At 42.3% G+C, this 12,319-nt stretch overlaps 1 protein-coding gene and 1 non-coding gene across 3 annotated transcripts in view; one reads left to right on the forward strand and one right to left on the reverse strand.

The window, feature by feature from the left end:
- Window positions 1-12,319, forward strand: part of CPM (carboxypeptidase M) — a 78,551-nt gene that overhangs the window by 18,642 nt on the left and 47,590 nt on the right. The window lies entirely within an intron of this gene.
- LOC115900162 lies at window positions 1,931-1,992 on the reverse strand. Its single transcript, XR_004059832.1, has one exon. It is a non-coding gene; the product is annotated as a U7 small nuclear RNA (small nuclear RNA).

The raw sequence follows: 12,319 nt of genomic DNA on the forward strand, positions 1-12,319 counted from the left end.
TGTAGATTCTTTTGATATCTTTTTGCATACTGAGGTCAAGGAACTGGCTCGTGATGTAATTCCTCGCATCCTCATAGGAGTTGTTACCATCATACTCTGGAAAACAAATGCTGAGATGGATTAACTTTTTACATTGGGTTTCCATGTGGGATTTTATAGGAATAAAGGTTCCACTACCAGCAGTGAGTAGCCTAATTTCTGCCACATTGACCAGGAACCTTTGCAAGAATAAACCGAGGATGTGCCCTCAGCAGGTGAATGTGCTAGGCTTTCTCAGGGTGCCAAGGAGTTTGAGTCCCTCTCCTTGGGAGTGTAGTATTCTAGTTGATGTACACATGATCCTTTGCAAAGGTTCAGAGCCCTCTGAAACTGATCAAAATTTCATCTGTTAGAAAATATTAAATATATTCTATATATCAAGTCAAATACTGGGAGCTTGTATAAGCAACAGAGTATCTTGGTAGATCACGTGGGTGTTGGGTTAGGCAAAAGATCCCACTGTTGGCCCTCCCCACACCCACATCCTTATTATGCTCTGGGCAGAGTTGCTCTATCTCAAAATGCCCAGAAACCCTTAACTACCTCTACTGATTTGCCTGTACTCGGGAGCCTCCTTCTTCACAGCTGAGATTCAGACTTCATTGAGGGACAAGGTGAATGAGAGGGTAGGGGACAGTAGCGGGCAGAATCTGGTCATCAGGAACTTTGGACTTTCCAGTGAGCACAGACTGAGATACCTCAGGTGCTAGGACTGCAGCACCCCTGGAGGAAGACGGTATACTAGACAACAACAAGGCTGATTGGCGGGACAGCATCTAACCCAGCATCCTTAACATCTGGGAGGAGATCTTGGTGCCATGTAGGGACACTTGACCCTGTCCATAGCAGCCTCAGCTCCTGTGCATCCTGGGAGTGAAGTGATCGGGTCATGCAAGCAACTACATCAGTCCTCACCGCTGGGATCCTGATTGCTGCAGAGGGGAAGGCTTTTCCCTGTGTGCTGGAGATGGAGATAGAAGTGTATTAATGGAGGAAAACAAAATAAGCTTTTACATCTGCTAAATTAACAGAATCCCAGGCTGCCAAAACTCTGAGGCTTGCTCAGTCAGCAGTCCAAACTGTATTTCCTCTAAGGGACAAATTATGAGCTGCTATAAAGCTACACGCAGTCTAGTGAGAAACCATTCAATTTTGAGGGGGAAACTCTAGGGAAATAGAATCAGTTAAAAGAGTAGAGTGTACCTGTATGAGAAGGCAACTGTCCTGGAGTTTGAGTTCCAAAACTCAGTGGGCTCGTAGGTCATGGTGTGACCTTAGAGGTCATGAGTGACCAACGAGAAGTTTAATAATGCCTTTTCTTATACTTCCTCTTTTTGCACAGCCCTTATACCAAGTTATCATCTGGCAGTCATTTTAAATATAGGTTTCTAAGTTAGACGGTAGGGTCCAAATGAAGTGTTTGGCAAAGTCATCTTAATTTTTTAAAACTCAGTATGAAAAAGATATTGGTATCAGGTATTGAAATTGAGGAGCTATCAGAATAGGGAAGAATTCCCCATTTATGCCCATACCCACAAATATACAAATATTTATAAACAATAATGAGACAGGCAGGCATGGTGGCTCACACCAGTAATCCTAGCACTGTGGGAGGCCGAGGCAGGTAGATCACCTGAGGTCAGGAGTTCAAGCAGCCTGGCCAACTTGGTGAAGCCCCATCTCTACTAAAAATACAAAATTAGCTGAGTGTGGTGGTGCATGCCTGTAATCCCAGCTACTTGGGAGGCTGAGGCAGGAGAATTGCTTGAACCTGGGAGGTGGAGGTTGCAGTGAGTTGAGATCGTGCTATTGCACTCCAACCTTGGCAACAAGTGCGAAACTCCGTCTCAAAATAATAATAATAATAAGACAGTTTATTTTTTCCCCTTTGTGGGGCTTTCTAGCAAAAACCAGAAAGCCTATTAGACAAATTTTAAAAGACCTGTAACACTATAATAAGACTGTTTCATAATGGTTGAGAACACAGAGCCCGAAGAACACAGATTGCCTGGGTTCAAATCCTGGTTCTGCTATTCAGTAGCTGTGATCTTGAACTACTGTCTTACCCTATCCGTGCCTATTTCCTATTTGGTAAAATAGAAATAATAGTTCTACCTCATAGGTTGTTGACAGGGCTAAATAAATTAATAAATATACAGTACTCAGAATATGATTGGCATATAAGTGCTATAGAAGTATATGCTATTCTTACTGCTATTACATAAACTGTGATATTTGGCAGCCTTGAAGTGTGGCCCTGCCATATGCTTTGTGTTTAAAACCCTCAAACTACTGTTTATTGAGGGCATCGTTGATGTCAGGCACAGGGCTAGGCAATGTTCCTGCTTGTATCTCAGTGAATCTACACAACACCCTATGGGGTAAATACCAATTTACAGCTTTAGAGACTGAGTTGCCAGTGGTTAAGCAACTTGCCCAAGGCCACAAAGCAAGTACCTGGTAGATTCAGGACTGGAGCTGCAAGTCTAGAGAGCTTGGCTCCAACCACAGCTGCAGTTTGGGCTGACCTTGTTCCTGCAAGCACACTTTGGGACCTGGGCCATACAAGTTATAGCATCCTGGACAGACCCTCTATTTTATAGAAAAGGAACCTGAGGCCCTAGGATTAAATGAATTGCCAGAGGTCACTCTCCAAGGAGACTCTGAGGTCCAGATTAGGAAACCTGAAGTAATGTTGAAGCCGTGTCTTTCTGCATAAGATCCAACTGCTTGTGGTATGTTTGGCAAAAAAGACTCAGGTTAAAGTCAGATACCAAATAACATATTTCATTGACATCTATCATATTTATGCCCAGATGCTGTATAGCAAATCATCCTTTACTTTAATTAGCTTATGGTTATGTATTCGAGAAGGTGAATGAACAGAGAAAAATAAGGTTTTTTTTTCAACTTCTAAATTTGCTTGGGAAAATCCTCCGTGTATTTTACAGGTTTAAAAATCATGTTTAACGATAATATAGTTACCTTAGGGAAAAGACCCACCTGTTTTTATCACTCTTTATCACTGGGCCATCACAGATGAGAGCTTTCTATCTTATGGAATCATTTGCACAAAGTATATATAAGGACATACAGCATTGTATTTGCAGCGTTTCTTACAATAGTAAAAAAATGAAATGGTCATCCGGTTAATGCCACTGAGTTGTACACTTAGAATGGTTAAATAACAGATTTTATTGTATGTGTTTTACCATATTTTTAAAAAAAATAATAGTGTAAGAAACGAGTGAATTGTATACGTTAAATGAGATGATTGTATAGTATGCAAATTATGTCTCAATAAAGGTTTTTTTAAAACCCATACATTCATCCACGGAGAATTGGTCAGATTATGCCAAACCCAGTCAATGGAGTATTTTGCAACCTTTATTAAAGAATTAGGTAGATTTATATGTTTTGACATGGGAAGATGTCCAGAATATATTGTGAAGTAAAAAAAAAGTTGATGTGCATTTCTATATGCCGCATATACATGTCTACAGTTTTGTCTTTATAAGTAACACTCTTGTAAATGTCATTATGCAACTTGGCTTTTTCACTTACATGTGTTATGTTAGAGGCTACTACATACAGAGATACCTCATTTTTAAAACTGTTTCAAACTATTCTGTGGTATAATTTCATCTTACTTTATTTAATCATTTCCATATTGATAATTCTTTAGGTCACTTATAACTTTTAGATATTTCAAAGAATGCTGCAATAGATACCGTTAAACAAGCACATTAGCTCCTTAATTTCCCAAGGTAGGCACTGCTAAATCAAAAGTACATGCATTTTTCCCCCAAGTTTCTTTCTTTCATTGATGTTCTTCCTCTTCTTCTTCTTCTTCCTCTTTCTCTTCCTCTTCTTCTTCTTTTATAGATAGATATATACTTATAGATAGATATATACTTTAAGTTCTAGGTTACATGTGCAGAACGTGCATGTTTGTTACATAGGTATATATGTGCCATGGTGATTTGCTACACCCGTCAACCCATCACATACATTAAGTATTTCTCCTAATGTTATCCCTCCCCTAGCCCCCCACCCCCCGACAGACCCGAGTGTGTGATATTCCCCTCCCTGTGTCCATGTGTTCTCACTGTTCAACTCCCACTTATGAGTGAGAACATGCAGTGTTTGGTTTTCTGATCTTGTGATAGTTTGCTGAAAATGACAGTTTCCAGCTTCATCCATGTCCCTGCAAAGGAAATGAACTCATCCTTTTTTATGGCTGCATAATATTCCATGGTGTATATGTGCCACATTTTCTTAATCCAGTCTACCATTGATGGACATTTGGGTTGGTTCCAAGTCTTTGCTATTGTGAATAGTGCCACAATAAACATAGGTGTGCATAAAAAGTACATGCATTTTTGTGCTTGATGGATACTGACAGATTACCCTACAAGAGGATGTATTATTTACACTCCAAGCCCCACATGAGTATGTACATTTCCCCACATCCTAAACAACACTAATTTTTTTCCATTCTAATGGGTGAAAAAAAAAATCTCCATTTTAAGTTGCATTTTCACTGAGCATGGTGTTACCCACCTACAGTTCCAGTGACTTAGGAGGCCGAGATGGGAGGATTGTTTGAGGCCAGGGCTGGGAGTTCAAGACTAGCCTCGGCAACATAGCAAGACCCCCATCTCTACCGAAAATTTTTAAAAAACTAGCCAGGCATGATGGTGCATTCGTGTCGTTCCAGCTACCCAGGACACCAAGGCTGGATGATTGCTTGAACCCAGGGCCATGGTCCCACCACTGTACTCTAGCCTGGGTGACAGAGTGAGAACCTATCTCTAATTAATAATTAGTTGCATTTACATGATTGTAAATCAGAATGAACATGTTTTCACATTAATTCATCATGAAATCAACATTGAGGTACTGCCCCAGAGGAACAAACACAAACCCCTGCCTCTGTGGAACTTCTGTTCGACTCTCTTGGTCATTTCTATCTCTTCATGCCATTTGCCTGTTTTTCTATTTATTCATGCTTTGTTATATGTGTGACAAGTATTTTCACCTCTTCTGTGGCTTGTCTTTTAAGCTTCGTTTTCAGTATCTTTGGCCTTACAGAAGTTTTTAATTTTTATGAGGTCATATTCATCAGTCCTTTTCTTTATGCTTGCATGTTCCATGCCTCACTTAAAAAGGCCCTCTTTCCCCCAAGGTCATAAATACATTCTATACCTTTTTCAATATTTTTATGGTTTTAGTTTTTACATTTAGCACCTAACTCCATCTGGAATCTATTTTTGGGACTAGAATGGTATGTAGATGGATTTCATGTCTGATAGTATATATTTTTGAGCACTCAGATTTTTAAAAAGTATGTATGACTTTGGTAAACAGAAAGAGCCATGAGGAGTTTGAAGAGACACTCAAAAAGTGGATATCCATTCTGGGTGGGCCCAGGAGCTTGCAATTTTAGTGGATACCTCCAGAGAAAAGAGAAAGTGATGGGGGGGGGGGGGAAGCTGTGTCCTGTGGAGTAGATTCAGGTCATAATGGCTGTAGGTAGAAACAGAGCAGAAAGAGTAGCCCTGGACGGGCCTTGTATCCTGGTAGCTACAGCACCTTAGGAAATACATAAAATACATGAAATGTCACGGCTTTGCAAGAACTAGAAGACAAGCCAGAATGAATCAGAGAAGGGATTCTTCAGTGTTTCTACTTGTAATAGAATTTTTAATCCCTCATCTGGTACAAAAATGAGTTTGAGATAATAACCCATTTAAAAATAACCCAGGTCGGTGCAGTGGCTTACGCCTGTACTCCCACTACTTTGGGAGGCCGAGGTGGGCCAATCACCTGTCAGGAGTTCATGACCAGCCTGGCCAACATGGTGAAACCTCGTCTCTACTAAAAATACAAAAATTAGTCGGGCGTGGTGGCAGGAGCCTGTAATCCCAGCTACTTGGGAAGCTGAGGCAGGAGAATCACTTAAATTGAGGAGGCAGAGGTTGCAGTGAGCCCAGATTGTGCCACTGCACTCCAGCTTGGGCAATAGAGTGAGACTCCATCTCATAAATAAATAACCAACTCAGCCCTGGATTAATGATGAATTTTCATTCTGGCTAGCAAAGGTTAGCAAAAGTGGATGGCTATGTGTAAGCATGTCAATTAACACTTTTTCGATTCCAGAAAGAGAATGTTGTGTGGCAGAAATATGGGTACAACTGTGCAAGCCTTCTATAGATGATTCTTTAAGGGCAGGTGGAGTGGGAGCTGCTGGGCTAACCTACCCCAAATCACTGCACTACCTTTCCTCCCTTGGCATGAAAACCATATGACCCTTAAGTGTCTGTTTGCACTCATGAGTTCTGAAGTTCCCGTACATCTATCAAACACATATGTTTGCTTACTGTGCATGTTGTTCTAAGTGGCTCTTCACTGCTTGTGACAACCCTATGAGGTACAATTATAAGCCTCCTTTTACACATGAGGAAACTGAGGCTCCAGAGAGTTAAACATAATTCCACAAGCAGTGGCAGCATTGGGATTTGAACTCAAGTTGTCTAGCTCTAGGTTCCCAGAATCACCCTAATAATGTTGCCTCCAAATTGGCTATTTCAGCAACTGCAGTGTTCAGGAAAGAATTATACTCTGATGAGCCTTCATGAGGCAGGGTTGAAAAACCTGTGTTAGGAAAAGATACACCTCACTGGTTATCAGACCATGCTAGAAGGAGCCTCTTTAAAGTCAAACAACAGAGCCACTGCTCTGGTGCAAGCAGCACTCTCGCCCAGCCCTCTGACCTCAGTCACAGTGTGAGCTCTGTAGTTCCTGGCAAACGTTAGCCATGGGATCAAAAATGGAGAAGCATCCTTCAGGTATAACATATGGTGTGTTCATGCAGGGATTTGCTCTGTAAATTTAGGCTTAATTCTGGAAGGCAGGGTTCTTAATTTGGTTCGCATTCCCTGACGGAATACTATGCAGTCCTGAGAATGAATGATTTACATTTACACAACAGTGTGCATGGATCCACCACGGGGGACAATGCCTGGAAATAGGCACAAGGGTGCTTCGAGGTTGCTGTCTACACAAGTGTGTGTTTAGTTTATGAAAATCCACAGTGGCGCCTGTAACCCCAGCACTTTGGGAGGCTGAGGCAGGCGGATCACTTGAAGTCAGGAGTTCAAGACCAACTTGGTGAAACCCCGTCTCTACTAAAAATACAAAACAATTAGCCAGGTGTGATGGCAGGTACCTGTAATCCCAGCTACTCAGGAGGCTGAGGCACGAGAATCATTTGAACCCAGGAGACAGAGGCTGCAGTGAACCAAGATCGTGCCACTGCACTCCAGCCTGGGTGACAGAGTGAGACTTCTTCTCAAAAAAAAAAAAAAAAAAAAAAAAAAAAATCCAGAGTGAGCTCTTCAGCATATAGCTTTCTCTGTGTATTGTATTCCATGTATTCGTTGTACTGATTCAACGTACAGCATCCTATGTATATTGTTATTTCACTAAAGAGTGTGTTCTTAATGGTGTGAATTAGAGTCAGCTGAGGTATTTGTGAAACATGCAGACTCCTGAACTCATGCCTCAAGATTCCTCTTCTGGATGGAACCCACGAGTTTGCAGTTTTTTCCAGATACCTCAGGTAATTCTGCTGCAGGTCATCTGAAGACATACCTGTAAGAACATAGCAAAGCTACAGACCTGGTCTGCTGTTGATGTGCTTAATTCTGGGCATCAATAGGACTCTCTAAGCAGAGCAAAAGAATGACTTGAGAATGACTAAGCTCACACATTGGGATGGTAGGAAAACAGCCTGGTGCACTGCAAGGGTAACACCATCTTGAAGCAAAACCACCATAATGACCAATGCTTGAGTCCTCCATGCCAAGGTGTTCCTGCAACAAGGCCAAGAAACAATGCCTGTAGCACAGATAACCCCTCATAAACATGCTTATCTGACTTCCCCAGTGGTCACCAGTGTTTCCCAGGAGGATCTGAGACATGACCAGCTGTCTTTATTCTAAACACTTGCTATATAAAGGATCATTTCTGGTGGGTGGACACAGGGACTCACTTTCTGGAGCAGCCCAATCCATTGCTTCTATTTGTAAGTCCCTATTAAATGTTTTTTTCTGAGGAACTGGATTTATCAGCCTCTTTCTTAAACCTCTTAGCTCCCTCTGCCTTTGTGGGTAGGTTCACATAGACCTACTCACCAAGAAACAAGGCTATATCTTACATGTATCCATGATTTTTTTAATGCACAAAAATGCAAAAACACTATATAAAATAACTACAATAAGATTTCTGTGAGCCAGGTACAGTCGCTCACACTTGGAATCCTAGCACTTTGCGGGGTAAGGCGAGTGGATCACTTGAGCCCAAGAGTTCAAGACCAGCCTGGGCAACATAGCGAGACCCTGTCTCTACAAAAAATACAAAAATTAGCTGGGTATGGTGGTGTGTGCCTGTAGTCCCAGCTACTCAGGAGGCTGATGTCGTAGGATTCTTTGAGCCCAGGAGGTGGAGGCAGTGGTGAGCTGAGATCACACCACTGCACTGTAGTCTGGGTGACAGAGTGAGACCCTGTTTTTTAAAAAAAAGAGAGAGAGGAGAAAAAAGATTTGTCTGAATCCTTCTCATGCATATCATGAGAAATGTTTTAAAATGTTTCTGTATTTTGGCCGGGTGTGGTGGTTCACGCCTGTAATCCTAGCACTTTGGGAGGCTGAGGCAGGTGGATCACCTGAGGTCAGGAGTTCGAGACCAGCCTGGCCAGCATGGTGAAACCCCCGTCTCTACTAAAAATACAAAAATTAGCCACGCGTGGTGGTGCGTGCCTGTAATTCCAGCTACTCGGGAGACTGAGGCAGGAGAATCGCTTGAATCCAGGAGGTGAGGAGGTGGAGGTTGCAGTGAGCTGAGATCACACCATTGCACTCCAGCGTGGGTGACAAGAATGAAACTCCATCCCCCAAAAAAACCCACGTTTCTATATGTTAATGTACCATTTAAAAATGCCAGGCCTGGCTCTATTCTACTTAGGTTTATGTTCATTAGATAGGAGTCATTCAAGTATGACTGAATCACCGTGAGCATCCTCCCCTCTCTCTTCTTCCCCTTCCACCCACGTGCCAGGCTGTGGTTCCGACTGCCTCTCCTTTCTCACTGGGCCTCTGTCATGTGATCTTGTGCCCACCTCCCTGTGTGTTAAATGGAGAGAGTGGCTTGAACAGTACCCTTATGGTTGGTCTTCAAGAGCTCATCTAATTCTGAATGGTGGTTGGGCATATCTGAAGGTATTAGCAATTCTGTTGCTCAGCATTGCTGATGTATTGAGCAATGTGAAAACCTTGGCAAATCTTGTTGACATCTTCCCCTAAGAATCTGCCTCATCCTGAAGCCCAACCATTTGACTCTGTGGTAAAAATGAAGTAACTTGAGTAAAGTCCGTGTCTACAGATTTCTCAATCTCAATTGAAGTAAATAGATGCACATTGTCAGAAAGGACAAAGCTGGCCACCACGTACTGCACATGATGGGCACAGAGTTGTGATTGTCCCAGCAGACTTGAGATGAGCTAGGGATACATCGATCCATTATGAGAAGGTATCTCTTATAGTCAAGGGTCTCTCTGGAATGGCTTCTTATAATTATTTGGACTTTCTACCAAGGTTTCTGTGTCACAGCCTGTGGAAAAGTAGATTCCTTTCAAGAGACCTGACTTGCCAAGCTTGGTGGTTCACGCCCGTAATCCCAGTGCTTTGGGGGGCCAAGGTGGGGGATTGCTTGAAACCAGGAGTTTGGGACCAACCTGGGCAACAAAGTGAGACCCCGTCTCTACAAAACATTAGCCAGGTATAGTGATGCATGCCTGTGGTCCCAGCTACATGGGAGGGCAAGGCAGGAGGATCACCTGAGCCCAGGAACTCCAGGCTACAGTAAGCCATGTTCACACCACTGCATTCCAGCCTGGGCAAGACCCAGTCAAAAGAAAGAAAGAATGAGAGAAAAGGAGGGAGGGAGGGAGGGACGGAGGGACGGATGGAGGGAAGGAGAGACAGAGGGAGGGAGGCCTGACTTGTATATTTATGTGCATGAAATCAGTTCTAGGCCTCTGAATATGGCACTTGGCCCATTCTTTCTTGAGAATAGTTTGCCAGTGAGCCATGTGCTGTGTGACCAAGCTGCCTCATGTCCTTTGTGAAACTAGCAGAGCATAAATTATTAATTTAAAATATACAAACTAAGATCAAGATAAGATGTGATTTAATGGGTGGGTAAACTCAAATGGCTTATTAACAGCTTCATTTCCTCATGCTCCTTCTGCAATGAGTATTTCTCAACTTACATTTTAAGGTAGGAGCTAATCTGAGATGCAAGTGAATTATACAGTTTGTCGAAGCCAAAGAATTGGACTTGGGAGATTTTCTGACCTAAAAATGTTCAGTGGCGGTGCCCATGTAATCTTCAGCCTACTCTTACAAACAGTTCAGAGCCTTAGCATTCAATGTTGGTCCTTTGAATATATTGAACATAAGCCACAATTTACGGGTATGAGAGGGCATTATTGACTGAGACTTCAATAGTTCCAAAGGGGGGAAAAAAGAGAAAGATGGCTGTATTGAAGCTACTGTCTTCAGCTCCGGAAAAAGCACATGATCAGCCAACTGTAAATGCACAGCTTGAGAAATTTACCAACTCCCATAATAGGTTCAAGTTTCTTTGTGAGCATGTAGGCCTACTTGCTGTTAACAAAGTAACATTGACTTTGTTAACAATGTTTGTTAACAATAACATTGTAGGCAGTTAATGTCTCAAAGTTCTTATAGATACAAAAGAAAATAAACTTACAACTTCCAAACAGCATCTTCTCTTTTTTTTTTTTTTTTTTTTTTTGAGACGGAGTCTCGCTCTGTCGCCCGGGCTGGAGTGCAGTGGCCAGATCTCAGCTCACTGCAAGCTCCGCCTCCCGGGTTTACGCCATTCTCCTGCCTCAGTCTCCCAAGTAGCTGGGACTACAGGCGCCCGCCACCTCGCCTGGCTAGTTTTTTGTATTTTTTAGTAGAGACGGGGTTTCACCATGTTAGCCAGGATGGTCTCGATCTCCTGACCTCGTGATCCGCCCGTCTCGGCCTCCCAAAGTGCTGGGATTACAGGCTTGAGCCACCGCGCCCGGCCCCAGACAGCATCTTCTCATCGATGAGTCTGAATAATGCTCATCTATTGGAGAAGCAACTTGTTAATAGTGACTTTTTGTCACTTTTGTAGGGTGGGGAGAGGGACACGGGAGACGAAGCTCTTTATTTTGGGAGTGAGATGTCTCAAGTTCTTTATTCTAAGAAAAGTAAACATCAGTTGCCTCTGAGGTAGAAGAAGGTCTGTTTTACATTGGAGAGACATTAACATTAGAGTAAAACAAACAAAAACCCAGTTCAAAGCCCAGGCTGTCTGAGCCCATCTCCTCATTTGTAAAATAATAGTACCTGCCTTACTTATCTCATGGTGTTTCTGTTGAGGATTAAATGATAAAACACTTTGGATATTATGTAAAATATCAGTATTTTAAGCAGGTATGATTTCCCGAAATCTTTGCGTTTTTCCTCTGATTCCATGATTATGACATCATTTAAATGTGCCACCCCTCTGCTATCCTAATACCCCAAATCTCAGTGAAACACTGGAAAGGTCCAAAACCAATAGAGATTTCTACTAGAGCAGATCCCCTTATTAAGCCCCTTAATTAGTGATCATTGTTAATGAGTCTGCTGAGAGCATCATTGCCAGGTACTTTGATAAACTAAAGAAATCTGTTGATAATTTCTTGAGGCAGGGTATTTCAATGTGTGGAGTACTTGGGTACTAGTTCTTGGGTTTTTTTAAAGTAACGTATTTATATTTGTATTGACTTGGCTATCTTAAAAATTGATAGAAACTAAAAGGTAAACAAATCTCGTCTTTACCAGTCCTTGGAAAGAAGTTGAGTGATTGTCTTGTAGCTTCTCAAGCTTGTTATCAAGTATGTGTTATGATTTTGTTAAAGGATAAATTGAAAGGATTCTTAAAGCAACAAATGTTTGGTCCCGCACTGATGCATATTAAGTAAAATAGAGCTCCTCATTTGGCATTCCCAGGCTGGGTGACACACAGGTGCCTCTTTCTGATACTCTCCTTCTCAGCCCCTGTGCCATTCCCTCCCCTTCCCTCTCCTCTCTCCTCTTCTTCTCCTGTAATATTCCTGCTACTTGCTCTGTTCTACCCAGAGACTGAAGGGGAGTGGTGATCTAACTGAGACTGA

Source organism: Rhinopithecus roxellana, chromosome 10 (assembly GCF_007565055.1).
Source record: "Rhinopithecus roxellana isolate Shanxi Qingling chromosome 10, ASM756505v1, whole genome shotgun sequence".
NCBI lineage: Eukaryota > Metazoa > Chordata > Mammalia > Primates > Cercopithecidae > Rhinopithecus > Rhinopithecus roxellana.